This window comes from Macaca nemestrina, chromosome 5 (genome assembly GCF_043159975.1).
Source record: "Macaca nemestrina isolate mMacNem1 chromosome 5, mMacNem.hap1, whole genome shotgun sequence".
Taxonomy (NCBI): domain Eukaryota; kingdom Metazoa; phylum Chordata; class Mammalia; order Primates; family Cercopithecidae; genus Macaca; species Macaca nemestrina.
This window is the reverse complement of record NC_092129.1, coordinates 127,917,332-127,941,212: the sequence shown is the minus strand read 5'-3', so window position 1 is coordinate 127,941,212 and position 23,881 is coordinate 127,917,332. Positions and strand designations below refer to the sequence as shown.

The window sequence follows — 23,881 nt, the reverse complement described above, 5'->3', positions numbered from 1 at the left end:
TGATTTCACAAGTTATTGTAAATACTCATGACAGATTTACTGAGGTGTAGGCAAGGAAATGAAAAAATAAATTTTATTATTTACTGTATTTCATGTTAAAACTAAATTATACTGTCTCTACTTCCGTAACATTGCTCCGCAGTATCCCACCTAGAGTGACCTGCTTTTGACGCACATCTCCCTATTTTAAACAATATCCTTTCATCCCAAATCTGTAACTAGGACAGTTGAGAGTCAGTACCAAAATCTTTGATGATATTTGAAATTGTGACGGTGCGCGGGGGCTCACGCCTGTAATCCCAGCACTTTGGGAGGCTGAGGGGGGTCGATCACGAGGTCAGTAGATCAAGACCATCCTGGCTAACATGGTGAAACCCCCGTCTCCACTAAAAAATACAAAAAAAATTAGCCGGGCGTGGTGGCGGGCACCTGTAGTCACAGCTACTTCGGAGGCTGAGGCAGGAGAATGACGTGAACCCGGGAGGCGGAGCTTGCAGTGAGCCGAGATCGCGCCACTGCATTCTAGCCTGGGCGACAGAGCAAGACTCCGTCTCAAAAAAAAAAAAAAAAAATTCTTTTACATAAAAAAGATAAATGCACAAGCACTTTTTCTTGTACTTTTCCACTCCTCACGTCGTCTCCAAGCCTAAAAACTCTCTTAGGCGTTGAGAAGGAGTCTGCACTGCGGGATGCCCAGTGGAATTACCTACTATGGATGAATCCGCCCCACACTCTCGAGGGTGCTACAACCCTTGCTCTCACCCCGCCGTCCCCAGGCCTGTCCTCCAGGCATTCATGAGCCCAGGGAGAAGCGAGGCCGGGACCACGGCCCCGCTCGGCCTAGATCCGCCTTCTTCCCAGGTGAGCGTCGCTGTCCTCCGGGATCGCTCCTTGCCCCAGCCCAGGAGCAGGGTGTCGGGACTTGTAATTGCCCCGTAGCCCCGAGGGCGGGCAGGAAAGAAAGGCTTTTTCATACTCCGCCGGGAGAGGGTTGGGTGGTTGAGTTCAGACAGGTTCCGAGCGCTTTCTGGCTGTTTGGGGTTTGGCGTGCCACGACTAGAGACTTGTTGTAACCCGTCTCCACTCCCGCCCCCTCTAGCGCTGCACCTCGGTCTCGGGGAGGCGCGGTTCGAGCAGGAATCAGCCTCCCGCCGCCGACTTGACGCTGGGCAGGTAACTCCCCTCCCCTCCCCGCCCTCGCCCGGGCGCTCGCTGCTTCCTGGGAGGCAAACCTTCGGCAGCGGGCGCGGTGTGGCGGGCGCGGTTGCGCGCGGCTTAGGGCGCTCCTGGCCGTAAGTGGGGCTCGGGCTCCCCTGCCCCGGACCACGGCGGGCGGGACCCCAGCGGGCGCAGGGTTGAGGTGCTTGGGGTGCTGGGCCGGGGGGGGGCCCAGGGCTTCACCCGCCCTTGGCCGGCGCGGCTGACGGGAGGGATAAGGGCCTCCCCCTTGGGAGCGCGCGCGGGATTGGAAGTTCCCCAGGGTGCAGAGCTCAGTTGCTTTAGTCTTTTCTACGTTTCTTTCATTGTCGTGTGGGTGCGAGTGAGTTGAGAACTTTGAAAAGTTGTCTCGGGCGGAGTCGGTTTGGGTCCCCAAAGGACGGGCGCCGCCGCTCGTGGACGCTGGATTTGTTTCCTCTTTCCCAGTGTAGGAGTGCGCCGAGGACCCCGGGAGAGGCAGCGGGAGGAGAGACCGCTGGGAAGAGTCTCGTGGGAGGAAATCCAGGGTGGAAGCGGAGGACGTGGGGGTGGAGGGTTCCGGGAAAAGGTGGGAGACCTTAGGTCGCTGAGGGGCGTGGGTGTTCTTTAGATCCGTAGTGAGGAGCAGAACTTGAAAAGACAGTTTTTTTCACACAACCTCTTAATTGTACAGGATCCCGTTTCTGAGTGCAGACTGGTAGCGACCTGTGTTTTTCAAACTTGGGTCGGCCTGAGTCTAGGTCTGTGTGCCCTAGCAGCTCTCCAGGAGAAAGTCTGTACCTACCAAAGTTTGAGAACCACTGCTCTAAATCGTGGTGAGTGATCTAGAGGAGGAGAGTATGCCTAGAGCAGGTTGCTCCTGGAACGGGACTTGGAGACTTTTGGCCTATTCTGTGTGATATGTGGGGGGTCTTGCCTGTATAAGGTGAGTGAAGAGGCAGGGAATGTGCCTGTGTTCATTGCAGGGGTCATAGGTATGTCAAGAGACAACAGTGCTTTAGAGGAGGAGGCTGGGAGGTTATGGGAACACAAGTTAGCACGTTGTCTATGCTTGGAGTGGTGAGGTTATAGGGTCTCTCTGACCTAGACGTAGAAATGAGAGCTCAGGCGGCCAGAACACTTAAGAAGAAGGTGTGCGGGTGGCAAGCAGTTGAGGCGAGAATTTAATGCCCAACACCTTATGTCCAAATTCCCATTTACAAACATCTTGCCAGGTTACTGGCAGGCACCTCCCTTCTTTCCCTTTCTCATCCTAACAAGTGCAAGAGCCCGGAGGAAATCCATGACAGAGGCTGAATCATTGCTGACTAGCATCAGGAAAGGAGACAGTGATGAAAGGGACTTAGAAGAGAAAGCTGGGTTTTTTTTTTTGGGGGGGGGGGGTGGTGGCGGAGGGAGGCTTCAAAATGATTGACGAATGAGAATAATATGAAATAGAATGATGGAAGGTTGGGAGTGCCGGTCTTTGTTGCGTTTGTTTCTTTCTGTCTTCCTATAGTTCCCAGAAAAGTAGAACTCCCCACACCTTCCAATTGCAAATTCCACCCCCTTGCCTTTGGGGCTCAGGCACACGTGGGGGGGTATACACCTATTTAGGGTGCTGGCTACACCCTCTAGAGCCTGCCTAAGGGGCTGGGTGGATCCTGCCTTTAAAGCTGGCAGGCTCTAGACCGCAGATGCTGAGAATTTATTGTGGGAAGCATTACCAATTGAACAGTTGCTGAAAGAGATTGTGTAGATGCAGACAAACCACACCTCTGGCGCTGACTCAGTGATGTCTTTTACGTTTATGCCCTTGAGTTTATGACGCTAACTGGCTAAACTTTTTTGGGATGAATTAATTAATTTTATTAATCTTTCTATTTTATTCCCTCTAGCGTCCACCGTTCTTTATAGTTTAAGGTGGAGGTTCATTCACTGAGTATTTTCTTGACCATGACTCACCTTGCAGCAACTCACCTACTTGTTTCCCATTTAATTACATTATACAATACTGAGTTGCCAAAATGTAATGTTATTATACTTTTAAGTGTCCAGAATCTTGGGGTAAAAAACTGTGATCCCATCAAAGCAGGACTCTTCCAATACATAAATCTAGTTGGATGAGACCTTTTGAAAAGAGGCCACTTAGCTTAGTTTAATTAATTATTGGTAAAATTTCAAGTTATCCTTGTTTAGCTAGTTAGGTAAGTTGCACATCTGTCCCTTTATAAGTTGCAAAATGTGAATGTCCCATGGATGTTTCACAATTCAGCTTTTTAAACACAATGTTTTGTTCTTTTTGAAATGGCTTTTGTTCCTTTAATTTCTGACCTGGAAATGGAATGTATTTTAGAATTTTGTTGTTGAATTTATCATTTGAACATCAGAATACCTCCACTCCCCTGTGGAAACAAGAGTTCTAAATGACGGTTATTCACAGCCCAGCTTTAAGGATGCCGCAGAAAAAAATTTGTACAAATAGCACTTAAACTCCATCAAGAATTAAAGCCAACAACATTTCTCTGAGAAAATGTGTCAGAGCCTTCAGTGGGAGCTTCTTTCCCACTGAGATGTGCCAATGGGCATGGGCACTGTCTAGAATTATCCTGGTCCCTAAGGGTAGAGCAGGCTTCCCAAGGGGATTGGGAGGCGGAGTGCTGTGGGAAGACAAGAGCTGGGGGAATGGTAGGCTCCAGTGGAAAGGATATACGTGGAGGTGAGGTGGAGTGGGGGGCAAGTGGGCTGTATGCTGGGGAGGAGGGTGCACTAAGGAGGCAGGGGGCTAACATGTACAGAAGGTAGGGGTGGGGAATGGAGGGGCAAAGGATGTTTTCGGGGGCTGTGATGCTGTAAGGAAGGTGAGCCTGGGTGGAGAGATGATCCAAATATGAGGGATATTCACTGGGCTTGCTGTCTGTGTTGGGAAGTCCTGGAATCACATGATCATGAATGGTAGGAAACTTTTCCTCTCGGGACATCTAATTACTACCCAGTTTGTCTTTTGTTTTATTTTTACATTGTCCTTAGGAGTGGGGTAAGATGTCCCCTAAGGGCACATGACATTTATCTTTTGAGCTGTGTCTTAAATAATTTGTAGATTACTGGTCCGTGGGGAACTTAAAGTAGTCATAGTCAGCCTCTCTTGCATACTGACATAGGGTCAGGTGTAATCTCCAGGTCACTGGCAGGGGCCTATGTTAAAGAGTTTATAGAGAAGTTATGCAGTGATGATAATTATCTAATGGCTCTAACTTTGTGCTCTTTTACACTATCTCTTTGATTAAACATATTTATTGACTATTATCTGCCAAGCAATATATTCCTCTCCAGGGATAGGAAAGTGAAAATATATTCCTGGATCTTAGGAATCTTGCAGTTTAGGGACCTAATGATGATTACAAGTATACAAATAAATAAATGGATCAAGTCCACTGATTTTTGTAGTTCCTTCCTATTCTCTGAACATCACAGCAGACGTTGTTCGTGTTCATTAATTCATTTGTGAAATTGAACATTAGCAGCCCTGGGATTGTCATGTTTTTTGACAAAGTATTAACATTCTTTAGGCTTGCAGGTTTTTCACTGGTATTGTGAAACGTTTAGACTATGTGGCCACTCCTGTGTCCCACCCACAGTGCTCTGAAATTCTCTGTGATCACTTCTTATTGAAAATATCATAAAATAATGTTAACTAAGGTTTCTTCACAATATCACTGTGAAGCTTATTATTTCCACTACTTTGGCCAAATTTTCATTTCAAAGGGTTTTCGTTCTTTATTTAACATCACGTTCCTTCTTTGATTACATAAACATTACTACTTGGGAAATAAAAGGCAGTTTTCAAAGTACTAAAGAGTGACATCTTCCATCTCAATGGTGGTAATAGAATCAATCGACATGAGATGTTTGGGCTGTCATTTATATATACATACTAGCAATTATGGCTTTAATTCTTAACAGCATGTTCCTCCAAATAACCTAGTCTCATAAGACTCATTCAGCAGATTTTTTTTATTATTATTATTCCTGAGACAGTGTCTCGTTCTGTCACCCAGGTTGGGGTGCAGTGGCACAATCTCCACTCACTGCAAGCTCCGCCTCCCAGGTTCATGCCATTCTCCTGCCTCAGCCACCCAAGTAGCTGGGACTACAAGGGGCCGCCACCACACCTGGCTAATTTTTTTTATTTTTATTTTTAGTAGAGACGAGGTTTCACTGTGTTAGCCAGGATGGTCTCGATCTCCTGACCTCGTGATCTCTCTGCCTCGGCCTCCCAAAGTGCTGGGATAACAGGCGTGAACCACCACGCCTGGTCTCAACAGATGTTTTAAAAGTACTATATTTTAACGGCCAGATGTGGTGGCTCACACCTGTAATCCGAGCACTTTGGGAGGCCAAGGCGGGTGGATCACAAGGTCGGGGGTTCAAGACCAGCCTGGCCAAGATGGTGAAACCGCATCTCTACTAAAAATACAAAAATTAGCCAGGTGTGGTGGCGGGCGCCTGCAGTCCCAGCTACTTGGGAGGCTGAGGCAGAGTATTGCTTGAACCTGGGAGGCAGAGCTTGCAGTGAGCCGAGGTGACACCACTGCACTTCAGCCTGACTGACAGAGTGAGACTCCGTCTCAAAAAAAAATAAAAAAAAAAGTGCTGTATTTTTTCAAATATAACTTCTGAGTTATTTGTTAAAGATAAGTGCAATATAGCTAAGATGTTTTTAGAGTAAGTAACTGTTTACAGTGTTCTCACATAATTCTTTTTTTAGTTTCAACTCTTCCTTTCCATTTTCATCTTTATTGGCCTTTTCATCTTTTTTGTCACATCTCATCCTTTCTACCCTCCTTTTGTCCCTTCTCTTCCTTCTTTTTTCTTTTATGCTTTGCTTCTCTTCCTTCCCGTTATGTTTTTCTCTTCACCTCCCTTCTCTTTTTATCTATCCCTTCTCATTCCTTCTGATTTACTTTTTTACCTGTTCATCTTTCTTCTTTCTTATCTCCCATTTCATACTTCTGTTTATTTGTCCATTTCGCCATCTGTTGAACTACCGATTTATTTACATTTTGTTTTGTTTTTTTGAGATGGAGTCTCGCTCTGTTGCCCAGGCTGGAGTGCAGTGGTGCAATCTTGGCCCACCACAACCTCCGCCTCCCGGGTTCAAGCGATTCTCCTGCCTCAACCTCCCAAGTAGCTGGGACTACAGTCATGTGCTACATTTTGTTTTGTTTTTTTGAGATGGAGTCTCGCTCTGTTGCCCAGGCTGGAGTGCAGTGGTGCAATCTTGGCCCACCACAACCTCCGCCTCCCGGGTTCAAGCGATTCTCCTGCCTCAACCTCCCAAGTAGCTGGGACTACAGTCATGTGCTACCATGCTTAGCTAATTTTTGTGTTTTTAGTAGAGATGGGGTTTCACTATGTTGGCCTGGCTGGTCTCAAACTCCTGACCTTGTGATCCACCTGCCTCAGCCTCCCAAAGTGCTGGGATTACAGGCGTGAACCACCGTGCCTGGCCTATTTACAGTTCTTTATTTCTGTCAGTCATCTTTATCAGCACAGTTCTCTACTTTGGTATTCTAAAAATCTGTACAATTAAAATTAGAAGCATATCTCGTTTTATTGCGCTTTGCTTTATTGGACTTTGCAGCAATTGTGTTTTTACTAATTGATGGTTTCTGGCAACACTGCCTCAAGCAAGTCTGTCAGTACCATTTTTCCAACAGCACATGCTCACTTTGTGTCTCTGTGTCACATTTTGGTAATTCTCACAGTATTTCAAACTCCTTCATTTTTATAATATCTTTTTTGGTGATCATTGATCTCTGATGCTACTCTTGTAATTTTCTGGGGGTGCTGCAAATCATGTGCACATATGACAGTGAACTTAGTCTATAAACGTTGTGTGTGTTCTGACTGCTTCACCAACCAGCCGTTCCCCTATGTCTTTCCCTCTGCTTGGGCACAATATTGAAATTAGGCCACTTAATAACTCTACCAGGGCCTTTAAATGTTCAAGAGAATGGAAGAGTTGCATGCCCTCTTTTTAAATCAAAAAGCTAGAAATGATTAAGCCCAGTGAGGAAGTCATGTTGAAAGCTGAGATAGGCTAAAAGCTAGACCTCTTGTACTAGACAATTATCCAAATTGTGAAAGCAAAGGAGAAGTTGTTGAAGGAAATTAAAAGTGCTACTGCAGTAAACACACAGATGATGAGTGAGTAAAATAGCATTATTGCTGATAGGGAGAAAGTCATATTGGTCTAGAGTTCAAGCCTGTTCAATCTGTGGCCTGCAGGCCGTATGCAGTCTAGGACGGTTTTGAATGTAAACTTTCTTAAAAGATTATGCGATTTTTATTGCAATTTTTTGTTTTGTTTTCTTTTTAGCTCGTTGGCTATTGTTGTTAGTGTATTTTATGGGTAGCCCAAGACAATGCATCTTTCAGTATGGCCCAGGGAAGCCAAAAGATTAGACACCCCTGGATAGATCAATCCAGCCACAACATTCTCGGTCGAAGTCTAATCCAGAGCAAGACCTTAACTCTCTTCAATTTTGTGAAGGCTGAGAGAGATGAGGAAGCTGCAGGAGAAAGGTATGAAACTAGCAGAGGTTGGTTCCTGAGGTTTAAGGAAAGAAGCTGTCTCCAAAATGTAAATGTGCAAAGTGAAGCAGCAAGTGCTGATGGAGAAGCTGAAGCAAGTTATCCAGAAAATCTAGCTAAGATAATTGATGAACAAGATGACAGTAAACAACACATTTTTAATGTAGGCGAAACAGCCTTCTAGTGGAAGAAGATGTCATCTGGTTTTTCAGAGCTAGAGAATGCCTGATTTCAAAGGATAGACTGACTGTCTTTTTAGTGGTTAATGCAGCTGGTGACTTTTAAGTTGAAGCCAGTGCTCATTTACCATCCCAGAATGCCTAAGGTCTTTAAAAATTATTCTAAATCTAGTCTGCCTGTGCTCTATAAATGGAACAACAAAGCTCAGATGAGAGCACATCTGTTTACAGCAAGGTCTACTGACTTTTTAAGCCTACTGTTGAGACCTACTCAGAAAAAAAAGATTCCTTTCAAAATATTACTGCTTATAGACAGTGCACCTGGTCACCTAAGAGATCTGATGGAGATTAATGTTGTTTTCATGCCTTCTAACACAACATTTGTTCTGTAGCACATGGATCAAGAAGTGACTTTGACTTTTAAGTTTTATTTAAAAAGACATTTCATAAGGCTGTAGCTGCCACAGATAAGTGATTCCTCTAATGAATCTGAGCAAAATAAATAGAAAATCTGGAAAGAATTCCCCATTCTACATGCCGTTAAGAACATTTATGATCCATGGGAGGAGGTCAAAATATCAACATTAACAGCAGCTTGAAAGAAGTTGCTTCTGACTCTTGTAGATGTCTTGGAAAGGTTCAAGACTTGTGGAGGACGTAATTGCAGATAGGATGGAAATAGCAAGGGAACTATTAATAGAATTAGAAGAGGAGGCTGATGGTGTGGCTTAGTTTCTTCAGTGTCATGATAGCACTTTAATGGATGTGGCATTGTTTCTCATAGATGAACAAAGAAAGTGGATTCTTGAGATGGAATCTACTCTCTTGGTGAAGGTGCTGTGAACATTGTTAAAATGACAACAAAGGATTTAGAATATTATAAAAACTTAGTTGGTAAAGCAGCGGCAGGGCTTGCGAAGACTGACTCTAGTTTTGAAAGAAGTTTTACCGTATGTAAAATGCTGTTAAACAACATTGCATGCTACAGAGAAATCATTTGTGCAAGGAAGAGTCAATCTTTCTGACAAACTTCGTTATTGTCTTATTTTAAGAAATTGCTATAACCACCCCACCCTTCAGCAACCACCACCCTGATCATTCAGCAGTCATCAACATCAAGACAAGCCCCTCCACTGGCAAAAAGATTACAACTTGCTGAAGGCTCAGGTGATAGCCTTTTTTTTTGCGATAGGTATCTTTTGACTAAGGTTGTTCATTGGTGTTTTAGACATAATGCTATTGCACACTTAATAGGCCACAGTATAATGTAAAGATAACTTATATATGCACTGGGAAACCAAAAAAAATTTGTGTAACTCGTTTTATTGCAATACTCACTTTATTGTGGTGTCTGGAACCCAACCTGTATTACCTTCAACGTATGCCTAGGTATGAAAGTCAAATTTTATTTTCTAATGCAAGGCAAATTTTATTTTCTAGTAGCTAAAATATAAATAAAATTGACAATTACTCTTTAAACGTTGTAAGCACAATATTCAACAATATGTTTCTAATATTTTATACTTTTAAAAAGTTGTTCCTTTTCTTCACGTTGGAACATATGTGCAATGGTCATCTGATCAGGACCAAAGAGTCACTTCTTTTGGCATGTACAGTGAAGTTCATCTTTGCTTTAATTCAAATTATAAACATCCTGCCACTAACTTCAGAATTTTCATTTTTCCAGTTTTCAAAATGTATTATAAGTTCAAATTGCAATAAAATATTCAAATAAGTGTGCAAATACATGGTAAAAAGAAATACAATGATATTATTAAAACTGCATATTGACATGCTGGCAGCCCCATGTACAGTAAAATGAAATACTTAGTAATGATAGATTAAACACTGGAATTATTAAAGTTGTTTTGAGTGTCAATCTCTCATGCAGAAAAGTTCAGGATTTTCAAATGTCGAAAGAACTAACTAGGAGATCACTTATACGTATAATTGAAAATTACAGCATATGGCTACAATTTCTATGTCTGTTAATGTCAGACAAAAACATCAGTCCATATACATTGAAAGAAATATAGAAAGTGCTTTATTGCAGAAGCACTTATTTGTATGGTACTAGGCCAATTCATGTCCACTGATATCTCAATATATTATCTGAGAAATCTGTCACTTTTGGTTCATACTCAAAGCCATACTCATAGCTCTGTTATTAACATAAGGTCTTCAAACTTTCTGAAATTCTGTATTTTGTTTACGGAGTGACTTCACTCCCATTTAGCCTGTTAAATCTTGTATGTGGAAGAATTGGAATAAGTCATTTAGAGGAAAAGAAGAGTGTTAAATCTCTCTAAGGTCACTAGATCCAAAATGTGATTCCACAGAAATTTGAAGTGGATCCAAAATACGATTCACCAAAAAGTGGGGCAGGAGCTTAAAATCCTAAGTGTGTGTGTGGATGTATCACACACAGAGAAAATGATTCGATAAAATCATTAATTACTTGAGTTAAAGAAACGAATCATCTTTGATTTTAATGTAACAATGCAGAAATTCCATTGTCTCCCAAATAATTCAGTTTATTTTGTATACATATGAGAAATATTTTTGATTTGTATAGAGGATGGATAAAACTGAAACAAAGAGAAGAAAGGAGAAGAAAGGTTTAGATAACATAATCAATGATGATTCCATGGAAAGGGTGCCAAGGTCTTTTCACTTAAGATATATAGTGTTGTAGCAATTTCTAAATAATGGCCAGAGCTCTTTGGGGAAAGCTTCATTGAGAGACTAAGTGAGGAACCCTGTCTTTGAAATCAATTAGAACTTTGAGCTGCAAAGGAGTGGAAAAAGCAAGATTTACTCATGGACTCACATATCCACACCCACAGGTAGACTGTGCAAAGCGATAAGTAAACCAGTGATAGCTGCAATACTATGCGGCCAAGTCGTCTCCTTCTCCCTCACTGTTATGCTGACATAGGCCTTGAGGACAGACGAAAGTGAAATAACTGCCAGGTGCATTTTCTGGTTCAGGTGTGGTTTAAGCAACTGTGACTAGCAGAGTTCTATAAACATCAGCTTTGTCTCAGAACTGCAGTCTTCCAAGTTAGCGCTGCTGTCAGAAGAATTGAGCACAATTGTAGAGAGAGAGAGCTGAGAAACCAGGTTACTATTTGTAGGTAAGCCACAAGTCCTAGAAATCTGTCTGTATAAATCCAGCAGCATTTTACACATTTAAAAGCTATATTTATTTCTTATTTATTAACTTCCGTCTGTGCAAAGTCTCTATAAACAAGTAAGAAGCCAACGAAAAAGGTTATTTCAAAAAGAATAAAAAGTTGAACTAGAGTGGGCTGGTTTTGTAATCAGGTTTGTTGGCAGTTTCTAGGGTAACATAAAGAGAAACGCACTTTTTTCAGTTGTGATACAGCTGTCTAGCCAGGCTTCATTAAAAGTGAATCCTAAGGGAAATGACTAATAAAGAATTGGTAGGCATTGGGATTATTTTAGATATTCTGATTATTTATATGGCTCTTTAACCACGTGAAAACTAAAATCTTTCCAGGCTAGATATATTATTAATATTTAATATTATTTGGCATTCAAACTAAATAAATTTGTGTCCACTTACACAATTGGCACAAAATTATTTCTGTTTTAAAGCCTCTACTTTATAACAGTCTGAGACTGCTTCCCTGCTACTAAATGTATGTAACAATTTTACTTTTTATGAAAAGCTGTTCCTAACATAACTAAGCAAAATATATTTTCTTAAGACATTTTATTTATAGACTTCCTCACTATTTTCTAGTTGAGGCACACTACCCTTGTTAAATGTATTTGGGAAGCCATTTTAAGAGTTCATATTGGAACATACATTTATGAGTTTTCCTACAGCATCTACTCTGCAAATGTCAGCATGCACGGAGAGTGACTTTATTGCCTTTTAGACTTAGAGGTGGAGCAGGAGGGTACATGACACATTCAGCATTTCACTCCATGGGGCTCTTGTTGCCTGTGGTGTTTTTGTCTCAATATGTCTTTGTTATAAATTATACTACATTTCTGAAACTGAGGTTGAAAGAGACTGAACCCTACTTCCTGTGGTGTTCAGGGGATTGTGTATGAGAGCTGTGAAGTGAGGAGGAGGAGGAGGAGGAACATCAAGGTGAATAAGTAAGGGGTAGGTCAATAGATCTCTAGTTATTTCCCCTTTATAATTATACCGTGAGGGCAGAACTGAATTTACTTGTAATGTAAGAGAATAGGTCTTATCCAAGACAGTGATGATACCCAAAATACGAAATAACTAACATGATGGGGCCACTGGTAAATTAGAATATACCGACTCAGTGGCCTTTAAGCAGCTGTTATTTTACTGAAGGGGGTACAGGAAATAGCACATAAATAAATAAATATTTTATTTCACATAATAAGTGTTATAAGTTAAAGCAGGGTAAAACGATTAAGTATGGCAGAGAGGGTGGGTTCTCTCTACAATGGGTAGTCTGGAAGACCTCTCAGAGAAGGTGGCATATGGGTAAGATAGAAATGAAAAAAAAAAGGAGCATTCCAGGCAGATGGAACAGCTGGTGCAAAGATCCTAAATTGGAAATTAACTCAGGATGTTAGGTGTAAAGAAAGAAAACCTGTTGTGTATCCGGGGAAGATGTCCACAAACCAACTGGATATGTGAGTCTAGAGGAGAAGGGAGCAGTGAAGTCTGGAGGTTTGCAAGTCATTCATGGATATAAGGCTGGACGGGATTATTCTGGGAAAGTAATGAGAGAAGAGCTAAGAGAGATGGCAACTCCCAAGTCGAAACCCTGATAACAGGAAATCAATAGCTTTGATGACACTTGAGGAAAATTCTTAGTCTTCTGCATAGCTCAGCAATGATTTTCAGATACCATTGGCACTAACAGTAGTCACTATTGAAAAGTCATTTCCGGCCGGGCGCAGTGGTTCACGGCTGTAATACCAGCACTTTGGGAGGCCGAAGCGGGCGGATCACGAGGTCAGGAGATCGAGACCATCCTGGCTAACATGGTGAAACCCCGTCTCTACTAAAAATACAAAAAACTTAGCTGGGCATGGTGGCGGGCGCCTGTATTCACAGCTGCTTGGGAGGCAGAGGCAGGAGAATGGCGTGAACCCGGGAGGCGGAGCTTGCAGTGAGCCGAGATCGCGCCACTGCACTCCAGCCTGGGCGGCAGAGCGAGACTCCATCTCAAAAAAAAAAAAAAAAAAGAAGAAAAGAAAAGTCATTTCCCCCACCTATCCGACATTTTCAAGAAAAGGAGGTCCTCATCCTGTTGTAAGTTTTGCCTTCCTTTACAGTAGAGTGAGGGATGCATTCTTCTTGAAAAAAGAATCTAGATTGATATTTGGATGACTTATTGGATGAACTTAAGCCTTACACTATTGTGTTATATCAAGTTGTAAAATATAGACTTCAGCTTCCCAGGGACTGCTCTGAAATATATAGTTACTTCAATTTCACCTTATTGATATACGAAACATACATAATCATAATTTATTTAAACACCCAATTCATCTTTCCTTGCTATTGAAATAAGTTTATATAATAACTGATACCAGAAACACCGGAAAAAATGAGTCATGCTTTATAGCTAATTTGTATCACTACTTGTGTAGAAAACACAAGTCGGTAATTTATCTTGTTATGATTAATGAAAATGCCCAGAAACTGTTTGCTGAATGACTTTAACATAATAAAACAATGAAAAATGCAAATTTTATGGAGAATCCCCAAAGACACTTGATACCACCTTTGTTCTTCTGACAAAGTTCTCATTTGAAATTAATATTTATGTTTTTGATATAGATCTATCCATTTACCTAATCACCTTTACAGTACTCACTGCATTTCTGGTTATTCTTTCTGAAGCCCTTTATAAATGGGTAATATTTTATATTACCAAAAACCTAACCTCGATTTAACATAAGCAAATGTATGTTCAAATATTAACAATTTCTGTATGGGTATTAAAATTCCTTCCCCCCACCGCCCCCCACGCCCCACCGCCCCCCACGCCCCACCGCCCCCCACGCCCCACCGCCCCCCACGCCCCACCGCCCCCCACGCCCCACCGCCCCTCCCCCCCGACCGAGACGCAGTCTCATTCTGTCAGCCAGGCTGGAGTGCAATAGCGTGATCTCAGCTCACTGCAACCTCCGCCTCCCAGGTTCAAGCCATTCTCCCTTCTGCAGTCTCCTGAATAGCTGGGATTACAGGCACCCGCCACCATACCCGACTAATTTTTGTATTTTTAATAGAGACTGGGTTTCGCCGTGTTGGCCAGGCTGGCGACCAACTCACCTCGTGATCCGCCCGCCTCGGCCTCGCAAAGTGCTGGGATTACCGGCATGAGCCACTGCGCCCGGCCATAAGTATTATGATTTTTTTTTAAATTTATTTTTTAACAGTCTCGTTTATACTTTAGTCAACTCTCACTCTGTTGCCTTCAGTTATTAAGGCAGTATATCATGAGCTTATTTAACAATTATGTACTTACTGAGCATTTAGAGTTGTGCTAAACAGACATAATCTCTGCTGTCATAGAGCTCACAATCTAGTGGAGAGGGTAGAGTATGATGCATTTAAATAATGCATGAGAAGGGATAACATGTATTGGGAATTACTGTGGGAGCTCCTTTCACTGACTGTTGTACTAGCCCCCGAGAGTTAGGCATGACATTCTGTGTCGGTGAGCTACTTACTAAGCCCTAATTAGGTACATCTAGTTATTTTATTTTTTTTCCTTTATGGGTCAGTACCCATATGACTTTAGGTTGGATATTCTGTACTTGTTCATGTGTTGCTCTGTAAGAATTATTAAACTTAGATATGCCGGGTTTTGAATCACCCATTGCAGCCAACAATCTGTGAATGAGAAAAGAAGTGGTTATTGTAAACTCAAAAATAACTGTTGAGGTACTTCTTTTAAAAAAATCTTTCCCCATTGCAAAATAATACATATTCATTGTATTATTAATGATTTAACATTGTATTGTATATATAATGATTTAACAAATGTTAAATACAGAAAAGTGAAAAGAAGCTTCAGAAAACCACCTGTAGAACCACTACTCGAAGAAAACCACCCTCATTATATGTGCGTGTGTGTGTGTGTGTGTTTTCCTTTTGTTTTGGGGTATATTTTCTCCAATTATAATCGTGCTCTTACATAGTTTTGTAGCCTGCTTGTTAGCTACATAACATTGTAACAAGCTTTTCTGCATGCTATTAAAACCACTGGAGGCAGCTTTTAACATTCTTGTTTTGTTTTTGCATTTGAAGAGTGATGTTGATAATGTTGCTTAGTTAACTTAGAAAAAAAAATGAAGCTGGAGATTCTGGGTTGGTAAACACATTGACTTGCTGAGAGGGGGATGTGCTTAGAGAAGGCATGAAAGCTCTCCACTCCCTCTATACTCTTATATCTTGCCCTATACCTTTGGTTCTCCCTGAGTTGTATCCTTTATTGTATACCATTAAAAAAATTGTCAAGCTGTTTCTAAAACATATATGGAAATGCAAAGGGACTAGAATATCCTAAAGAATCTTGTAAGAGAAGTACAAAGTGGAGAACTTACATTGAGTAACTCTAAGACTAACTGTTAAGCTGTAGTAACCAAGACTGTGTGATACTGACGTATGTATCAACAAAGAGATCTATGGAACAGAAGAAAGAACCCAGCAATAGACCCTCCTTATATAGTTATGTCACATTCAACCAAGGCATGAATCAACTCCATGGGAAATAGAATGTCTTTTCAGTAAATAGCCCTGTAACAACTGTATTGTGTGTGTGTGTGTATAAATATATGTACATAATCGTATCACACACCATATACAAAAATTAATTTTAGATGATTCAAAGACCTAACATTTAAAATCTAAAACTATAAAGCTGCATAAGGAAAATGTTTCATCAAAATATAAAACTCTGTTCTGTACATGTTCGTGGCATGTTAACCACAGACTTCCGTGAGCCTTGACTCATTGCTCTGCTTATCCCTGACCCTATCCAGGACTTGAGGGTATTGTGGTTGTTCATGTTATGGTCTCGAACTCATGACCTCAGATGATCTGCTTGCCTCGGCCTCCCAAAGTGCTGGGATTACAGGTGTGAGGCACCATACCAGGCCATGGGTATTGTGTTTTTATCAAATTTATTTTTTAGTAGTCTCTAGTTTATACTTTAATCAACTCTCACTCTGTTACCTTCAGTTATTAAGGCAGTATTTCATTATTAATTTGAGCAAGAATTTGAGCAAATCTTTCTTAAGATGAGAGTTTAATATTTCATTCTTTATACTGCATCAAAATGTCCCAGTATAGAAGTGGCCTAGGCCGGGCACAGTTGCTCATACCTGTAATCCCAGCACTTTGGGAGGCTGAGATGAGTGGATTACTTGAGCATAGGAGTTTGAGACCAGCCTGGCCAACATGGCAAAACCCTGGCTCTACCAACAATACAAAAAAATGAGCCAGGAGTGGTGGGGCATGCCTGTGGTCCCAGCTACTCAGGAAGTTGAGGTGGGAGGATCACTTGAGCCTGGGAGGTGGAGGTTGCAGTGAGCCAAGGTGGTGCCATTGCTGACAGAGGGAGACCCTACCTCCAAAACAAACAAGAAAGAAGTCGTCTCATAAAATGAGAGGAACGGTCCATGATGTGGTCTCTTGGGTTCTTTCTGGCCCTAAATGTCATTTCATTTTAAAAAATGATGGAAGAAACAATGAATCCCAGGTAAAATGACCCCAAATCTAGTTGGAGTGTTTCCAGACAGAAAGGTCTGGCTGCTTGTTCTCACTGTCCAGTAACGAGATGCAGACAGACTGGGAAAGAAGGGAGTTTATTTCTGCAACCGGTTACAGGGAAAAGGCCTGAGTAACTCACCAGACCAAGTCCAAGTTACAAGTTTTTTTCTCGTGCTTAGGTACATTTTAAGCTCCATGCCTACTTGTGGGAGTGTACCTACAAGCCGGAGTGTTTCATTCAATCTATATCTACTCTTTAACTAGAGTCTGTAGTCTGGAAAGTTTTCTCTAGAGTCTTGGAAAGTTTCTTAAGTGGGCCCTGGTACAAGGTAGTATGAGAATGCCTTTATTATTCAATCAGACATTAGGGTCTAAGAAAAGCCAGGTGGGGTCATAATGGATTTGTTTTCATATTCCAGCCCTTGTACTCCAGTTTCTCCAGTTCTTTAATGTTTAACTTATACACACATCAGAGTTATAATAGAGGGTTAGTAGAAACTGACTCTTCTGGTGGCTAATGGGAACCTGGCCTGCCACTGAAGGCCACAGGTTTTGACAGGCTATAGGTCTATTCAGATTATATGACCAGTCTGGGCTGAGCACAGTGGGTCACAGGAGGAGGAGAACAAAAGGAGAAGGTGTAGTCCAGCCTTTGAGCAGCATCAGGGTATAGTTGGAGTGATCCAAGGCACACCCTAAAAACAGTGAGGGAAGTAACCCTTGCTGAGGAAGCTAGGACTGTGGGAAGGACACTAGGTGGCAGTTAACAGACCTGAGTTCTTACCCAGGATGTGACTTTCAGTATGTGGCCCGTGGTGGACATTTGCTTCTTCCGTAAAATGAGAGGCTAGCGGATCAGCAAGTGTTTCTTCTTCTTTTTAAAAAACCTGTCATTGGCCAGGCATGGAACCTCACGCCTCTAATCCTAGGACTTTGGGAGGCTGAGGCAGGCAGATTTCCTGAGCTCAAAAGTTTAAGATTGGCCTGGGCAACATGGTGAAACCCCATCTCTACTGAAATACAAAAAAAAAAAAAAAAAAAAAAAATTAGCCGGGCGTGGCCGCGCACGCCTGTAGTCCCAGCTGCTCCGGAGGCTGAGGTAGGAGAATCGCTTGAACCTGGGAGGTGGAGGTTGCAGTGAGCTGAGATCGCGCCATTGTACTCCAGGCTGGGTGACAGAGTGAGACTCCATCTCAAAAAAAAAAAAAAAAAAAAAGAAAAGAAAAGAAAAAACCCGTGAAAAAACAAAAAACCCCACCTGCCATCTTGTTTTCATTAATTAAATACTTTTGATTAGTGCAAAAAATAAATAAAGCTGAAGTTCGAAGGCTGATTCTGGAGAAACTGGGAAGAAGAGTAGGAGGCAAGTTCTTGTCACTCTGGTGTAGGAAACCACAACACACGTCACTGCTGAGCAAGCTTATGAACCTCACAGATCTTTTGAGCAGGCAAAACAAATACTATTTTGGAATTCTGATGTGAAGAATGTCTCAGAAATCCAACTGGTTATCCTATAGGACTCTCTCCAAAAATGTGTCCTCTGCTTAATTATGTGCATAAAGAGGGGTTTCAGTTAAAAACAACACAACAATAAAAAACAAAATAGAGGTACCAATTCTATTTTTATGCACCTTTACTAATTAAATAAAACTCCATCTTAGGTTATTACCTAACAGTTTTTAGCAGTTTTTATGGCAAATGTACACTTGAGGGCCTTCATCTCATTTAGCCCACATAGAAACCCTTCGGGGTCAGTACTGTTATTTTACCCTTTTTCCTGGTGAGTAACATGAGGCTTAAAGCCCTTAAATAACACGACTGAGGTTTACAACCTCAGTTTCAGAGTAGAGGTCAAAACCTGTGCCGTCTTACCAACTATGCCGCTGAGCCAACCTGTGATTTTTGTCATTTGGTCCTTAATAATTCTACTTCTCCACTTCATAAAATTGAAGACCACCCTTAGTGCGTCTCCTAGTGTTCTCTTTGGACTAAATGTTCCAATTTTTCAGCTATTTTTCATGACATAATGGGCTCCAAACCCTGCCTAAACTTGTATGAATTAGTTAATTTCTGATATAAATTAAAACCTCCAAATTTGTTGCAGTTGAACTTAATAATGTTCATGTTGATTTATTATTTTGCCACTTTGTCACTATTTTGAATGTCTATTTTGGTATCTAGCATATATGTTTTTTGTTGATTTTTGCAGAAATTTTAGAGAATATGTCTCTATTTACTCATCCAAATGATTACTGATCAGGGCCAGAACAAGAATACAGCACTTTGGTATGGCACAAGACACAACTTTATCAGGATAGCCTTATAGTTTAGATGTTGGTAAAAATAATAATTTAATTTTATTTACATTTTTAAGCCATGTATAATCCTTTGGAATTTGAGCATTCAGTATAAGCTCTCTCTGTAAATGGTTTTTTTTTTTAAATGAATTTGTTTACAGGAAGTATTCAATAAATGCTTCCAAATTACATTGAATAATTGTGTTTTAATGTCATTAACATATATTGGGTGTTTTTTTCTCCTGATATCTAAAATTCCTATAGTTTAGATCTAAGAAGGCAAATAGCAGCCAATAGAAACAAACCCTGGAATCATATTGGTATGAAAGTGATATTGCTGTCCCCTCCCTCCAGTCAAAGTAAATTGAGGAAATTAAAGAATTATTAGGTATTGAGCAAATGGGATTCCGGTTTGAGGTTTAGAAAATGAATTGGAAGTATGTTTGTTGTTTTTATGAGTTTGATAAGATGGGTGATTCTACTGGTAATGCACCTGTGGAGATGTTTGCATCCAACACCCTGTGACTGAGTGCGTCATGTGTTTATATGTTCTGTGACCTGCTGAGTATCATACTGTGAGGATGACTGTAATCCACACTATTGGGCCATGTTGTTATAAGTGTTATTATGAAGCCAGCTTAGAATCTTTTAATGAGTTTGGATGTCAACATGAGATATCAAATTGCACTTGACAGCTTGAATATTATAGTCAATTTTTAATTTAATAGAAACTTCTTTCATGTTTTAATTGTCATCTTAAATTTCTGGTAATCAAATGAGAAGAAAAACACAATCTTAGCTGAAGAAAGAAAAGATATATGATTTTCAACTGTTGTGGACGATGGATAATGATAATCATGAATAATGATTCAGAGATGTTCTGAAACAATCCTTTATGAAACATTTTCTTACATTATGTAGATATTCATTTTGATATATATCATAAAGTCAATTACCAAAAGAAATGACGAATTCAAGAATTTTTTCCCTCAATATATGAGAGTTTGCAAAGTATTTCTTAATAAAATTGCTTAATATTGAAGTTACATCAGGTAACTAGTTTAACAATATCATATAAACTACAAAAACCAATCATTTCTAAATGGTAAATTTACTTGTTAATTTAAGCTTATTTTAAAATTATGAAGATTTCAAAATAAAAGCATTTTTGTATGCATTTGTATCAGCTGCCTAGTGCAGCTGTAACAAAATACCAAAAATATGGGCTTAAAACAGCTGAATTGATTCTGTTATGCTTCTGAAGTCTAGATGTTTGGAATCGGGATGTCAGCAGGGCCATGCTCTCTTTGAAGTACTCTAGGGGAGAATCTGTTCCATGCATTTCTCTTATCTCATTCTCTTCTCTGCTCTTGTAGGCAATTCTCGGCATTCCAGTCTCTGCCTCTGTAGTCACATGCAGTTCTCCCTTTGTGTCTGTCTCTGTGTCCCCTCTCTCCTTATAGACACAAGTCATATAGTCATATTGGATTAGGACCAGCTTGGGTCTAATATGACCTCATCTTAACTTGATTACATCTGCAAAGACCCTATTTCCATGTAAGGTCACATTCACTGGTACTGCAGGTTAGGACTTCAACATATCCTGTTGGAGGATGTAGTGCAACTCATAAAGCATTCAATAGTTGGAGAAAAACAGTTTAAGAGAGAGACTGGAAAATGGACTGCAGCGATGTTAGCACCTGTGATATTTTTTATATTTGTTTCAGTCAAAATTCTGACTTTGGATTATTGGCTTGCACATTAGGTAATTATAGCCTCAGACTTTTGATTTAAGAAAGTTGTAATTTCTCTTTGGAACATTTTCCCACTGACCTATTAGATCAGAAGCCTTTTCAATGAATTCTCTCAGATCAGAAACTAGGAACAAACTGAGACTGGGTTTGGTTGTTTTATACTGCAGATGATTAAATAGTTACAAATTGTACGATATTGCCAATGGTATGAAAAAAAATCTCTTTTCAAATCTTAAAATCTCTTATCAAATTTATCACATATTTGTAGTAATTATACTGTAGCAGATTGTGAACATGTAAAATATCATCATCATCATAAAAAGGTTGAAGTGCATTACCTTATTTATTCCTTAAAATAACCCAAGGAGATAAAAACTGTTGTTATTCTTCTCTCTACATCTGCCCCAACTGAGGCTTGTGGACATGTGTAACTTGTTCAAGAGCTTCATAGTAATTGATGAAGCAGAATTTTAACCTGGCAATTTGACCCTACAGATGAACAATTATCTTGTGTGCTATAGGTTTTTTTTTTTTTTTTTTCTATCTAATGCTCATGACATTGCTCATCAGTAAGATTTTTTTCATTAAACTTTTTATTTTGAGATAATTGTGGTTTCACATACAGTTGAGGGCAATAATCCAGAGAGATTCCTTCTATCCTTTACCCAGTTTCCCCCAGTGTTGCTGTCTTGCAAAACTATAATACTGTATCTAACAAGTATGCTGATATTGATACTGTCAAGATACAGAATATTTCTATAACTATAAAAATTCCTCTGATTGCCTTTTTATAGCCACATCTACCTCTCCCACTGTCATTTTAAGAGTGCAGCATCTAAACAAATGAAATTATTCAGCATGTATACTTTGGAGACTGGTGTTTTTTCATTCAGCATAATTCTCTGGAGATTCATCCAGGTTGTTGCATGTATCAGTAGGCCACTTATTTTACTACCAAGTAGTATTCCACAGTATGGGTGTACCATAGTTTAATATTCACCTGTTGAAAGACGTTTGGGTTGTTTCCATTGTTAGGCTATTATGAATAGAGCTGCTATAAATATTTGTGTACAGGATAAGTTTCAATTTTTCTTGGATAAATCACCAAAGTGCAGTTGTTGCATTGTATGTTAGTTGCATGTATCATTTTATAAATGAAACTGCCAAACTGTTTTTCCAGAGGAGCCCATGAATTGAAATCAATTTTTATGACTTATTGTATATCCTTTGTATTTATAGAATTTCAGTGGAATTTCTACTTGCTACAAATGACCCTAAAGCTCAATATCAAATGCAATTTTTAATTTATTTTGAGGCATGGATTTGTAAGGCCGCTTTTTTTCTGGAATGAGTCATTTAACTGTTAGATAAGCTTAATGGTCTGCTCAGCTTACATGGCATAGTGATAGCTTTTTTTTTTTTCTTTGCTCATTAACTCTACTGTATATGATAAAAGAATGTACTTCCTAGGAGCTTTTAATCGTTATTAATAAAATAATGCCTTATTTTTTATGTATGTATTTAAAGGCACACCTAATTAATTCTGTCCTCAAATAAAGCCCTCCAAATTTTCAGGGATTGAACTGTTGAGAGTGCTTTATTAAGTCTATAACTAAATACAGGTGATATTTTATTGCAATACTCACTATGCAAGTGCCATTACCTTGTAGTTCTCTGATAAAATTTGTTTATAGATGGTTCCTTCACAAGTATTCCATGCAAATAGCTCTTTTGATAAATATCTCTGGACATTGGCTAGAACATAGCCTCTCTTACCAGAACAATATCAAGTATATTTAGTAGTAATCTTAAGTCTTGTACATAATATTATAACCTCATTGTTCATTCTGTTGTATTTTTTATGTAATATAGTTTTCTGTGTGGTATCTGGCCATTGATTAGTCCTACAATTGTAATTAATTATAAATAAGTTTCACTTCTTATTTCCATTTTTTTCTTCAGATTAATTTATCTGTCTTCATGGTTTTATTTGGTTTTCATGGTCCTTTCGAGGTCTGTGATTTCAGAGTTTACACAGTTCCAGAAATAATTTTTTACAGTTGCAAAATATTTATTTGCGTAGGTATAGCTCAGAAATAAGTAGTATTTTAAAAGTACTTTATGCATTTTAACTTCCAAATAGGTAACAGGTGTTTAACATCACATATATAGGAATTCAGAAGTTACGTTTTAAAAATTAAATGAATAAGTTGTCAGGAAACTTTGTTTATGAACAACTAGTAGTTACCTATGACTTAACAATTATAAATTACAGATGTGATTTATCATGTAATCACCAGATACTTGTTCCTTCATTGCAGGAATTTTCAAGTGAAAACTGTACCTCACTAAACCTTAGGAAACTGTAAGCATAAGGATTGAGTCTTTCAAGTGAATGTAAATCTTATTTTTTTTTTAATAAAGATGAGCATTATGTGCAAAAGAGAACTTCAGTGAATGTTGAAAGTTATTAATTAGTGGTATGATATCATGAATATGAGGTGAGCAACTTTATGAAGATTTGTCAGCCTTGGCACTGTTGACATTTTGGGCGGGATTATTTCTTAATATGGATGGCTGTCTCATGCATTGTAGTATGTTTAGCAGCATCCTGGTTCTCTAATCATTAGATGCTAGTAGCCCTCCTCCTCACAAGTGATTCTATTTAAAAATGTCTCCAGATGTTGTCACATGAGGGACAAATCTTCCATTTTGAGAACCACTGAACTTGATTGAAATGTAATTGGGAAAAAGATGACATATCCTAGAATGATTGAGAAATTTATGAAAGTCTCAGGATGTATCCCCATACATGTCAATAGATTAATTTTAATTAGGTAACAAAAGAAATTTTATTTCCCCATGCGATAGCTTTTATACTAGCAGACAAGATAGGTGTTCTTCCTTTTTCTCTTGGAGAAGAGAGTATTTTTGCAAAACTTCACCATAATACTATTTAGGGCAGGAAGACTGCCATCCCCAGAATTCAGATGCTGCCATCCCCAAAATTCGGATGCTGCATTGTGGAGCCTAGGATCCAGGTATAGTTCTAGTTGTCTGGGCTTGGATCAAATTATGACTCAAACTGAGGGCTTTCCAAAAGACAGAGGAGAACATGTTCTATTTTTATTC

General features: G+C 39.8%; 1 protein-coding gene across 1 annotated transcript in view; it reads left to right on the top strand.

The window, feature by feature from the left end:
• Positions 1–1,249: 1,249 nt before the first annotated feature.
• Positions 1,250–23,881, top strand: part of LOC105490826 (family with sequence similarity 83 member B) — a 99,054-nt gene continuing 76,422 nt past the window's right edge. The window contains exon 1 of the mRNA XM_011756764.2: positions 1,250–1,292. The gene's annotated coding sequence lies outside the window, so the exon portion shown is untranslated. The remainder of the gene's footprint in view (positions 1,293–23,881) is intronic.